This window comes from Cebus imitator, unplaced genomic scaffold, assembly GCF_001604975.1.
Source record: "Cebus imitator isolate Cc_AM_T3 unplaced genomic scaffold, Cebus_imitator-1.0 Scaffold419, whole genome shotgun sequence".
Lineage (NCBI taxonomy): Eukaryota > Metazoa > Chordata > Mammalia > Primates > Cebidae > Cebus > Cebus imitator.
In genome coordinates this window covers 458521-460744 of record NW_016107734.1, presented here as the reverse complement: position 1 = coordinate 460744, position 2224 = coordinate 458521, and the positions used below count along the sequence as shown (strand labels likewise).

Below are 2224 nucleotides of genomic sequence, written 5' to 3'. Positions count from 1 at the left end.
GGTTCAGGCAATTCTCCTGCCTCAGCCTCCTGAGTAGCTGGGATTACAGGCACGTGCCACCATGCCCAGCTAATTTTTTGTATTTTTAGTAGAGACGGGGTTTCACCATGTTGACCAGGATGGTCTCGATCTCTTGACCTCGTGCTGTTATTTTTTTAAATAAACCAGCTTACTTTGGGAATCTTCTGTTGAAATAACTACCACCACAACCAATTTCAGAACATTTTTATCACCCCATAAAGAACTTCTGTACTCGGCCGGGCGTCGTGGCTCACACCTGTAATCTCAGCACTTTGGGAGGCTGAAGTGGGCGGATCATGAGGTCAGGAGATCAATACCATCCTGGCTAACACAGTGAAACCCCATCACTACTAAAAATACAAAAAATTAGCCGGGCATGGTGGCGGGTGCCTATAGTCCCAGCTACTCAGGAGGCTGAGGCGGAAGAATCACTTGAACCCCGGAGGTGGAGGTGGCAGTGACACAAGATTGTGCCACTGCCTCTAGCCTGGGTGACAGTGAGACTCCATATATTAAAAAAAAAAAAAAAAAAAAAAAAAATCCTGTACTCAAGGCAAGGCATGGTGGCTCAAGCCTATAATCCCAGCACTTTGGGAGGCCAAGAAAGAAGGATCATTTGATCCTGGGAGTTCGAGAACAGCCTAAGCTACATTGCAAGACCCTGTTTGTATAAAAAAGTTTAAAAACTCACTATTGTGTTCCTAGGTACTCAGAAAGCTGAGGTAGGAGGGTTATTTGAGTCCAGGAGTTTGAGTCTGCAGTGAGCTATAACCAAGCCACTGCACTCCATCCTAGGTGACAGAGCAAGACCTCATATCTAAAGACAATTTAAAAAGTTAAAAATTTAGGCCAGGCGCGGTGGCTCACGCCTATAATCCCAGCACTTTGGGAGGCTGAGGTGGGCGGATCAAAAGGTCCAGAGTTTGAGATCAGTCTGGCCAACATAGCGAAACCTCATCTCTAGTAAAAATACAAATAAAAATTAACTGGGCATGGTGGCACACGCCTGTAATCCCAGCTACTCGGAGGCTGAAGCAGGAGAATTGCTTGAACCCAGGAGGCAGAGGTTGCAATGAGCCAAGATCGCACCACTGCACTCCAGCCCGGGCAACAGTGCAAGACTTCGTCCTAAAAAAAAAAAAAAATTTAAAATTAGGCTGGCCTCTGCCTGTAATCCTAGCACTTTGGCAGGCCAAGGTGGGCAGATCACCGGAGCTCAGGAGTTTGAGACCAGCCTGGCCAACATGGCAAACCCCATCTCTACTGGAAAAAATACAAAAATTAGCTGGACGTGGTGGTAGCACACACCTGTAATCCCAGCTACTTGGGAAGCTGAGGCTGAGAATCACTTGAACCCAAGAGGCAGAGTTTCCTGTTAGCCAAGATCGCACCACTGCACTCCAGACTAGGTGACAAAGTGAGACCTTGTCTAAAAAAAAAAAAAAAAAAACAATTAAAGAAACCCTGAACCCCCATAATCCCAGCACTTTGGGAGGCCAAGGCAGGTGGATCACTTGAGGTCAGGAGTTCAAGACCAGCCTGGGCAACATAGTGAAACCTCGTCTCTACTAAAAATACAAAAAATTAGCCAGGCATGGTGGCGGGCTCCTGTAATCTCAGCTACTCAGGAGGCTGAGGCAGGAGAATAACTTGAACCCAAAGGCAGTGGTTGTGAGCTGACATCATGCTACTGCACTCCAGCCTGGACAACAGAGCAAGGCTCTGTCTCAAAAAAAGAAAAAAGAAACCCTGAACTCAGTAGCAGACACTCCCTGTTCCTCCTAGCAATCCAGCTCCATTTCCAGGGTGACAATTCGTGTCCTTTGCTTCCCTCCAGGTGTGTGAAATAGGGGTAAGAGGGAGTTGAGGAAAAGGAGGGGTCTCTGACAACACATAGAGAATTCTCAGCAGCTCCTCATCCAGGTCTGCAAGAAACAAATCCAGATCCAAAGACGCCAGGTCCCAGAAGCCAAAGCCTGGTATGAGTCAGCAGGAGGCAGCCTTTGGCTCTGTCTTGTGCCAGATGGGCTGGGTGGAGACCTGGAGTGTGGGATGGAAGACTGAGGAACAGGCAGGGTAGGGGGTAACTCTGGCTGCTCCAGGCACAGCCAAGCTAGTGCCTTAGCTTCCTGCCCTCAGACCCTCAAAGGGTGAGTTTTCTTTCTTTTTTATTTTTTATTTATTTATTTATTTTTTTTTTTTG

The 2224-nt window shown here is 47.3% G+C and overlaps 1 protein-coding gene across 1 annotated transcript in view; it reads right to left on the bottom strand.

The window, feature by feature from the left end:
- Positions 1–2224, bottom strand: part of ASL (argininosuccinate lyase) — a 15012-nt gene that overhangs the window by 8225 nt on the left and 4563 nt on the right. The window lies entirely within an intron of this gene.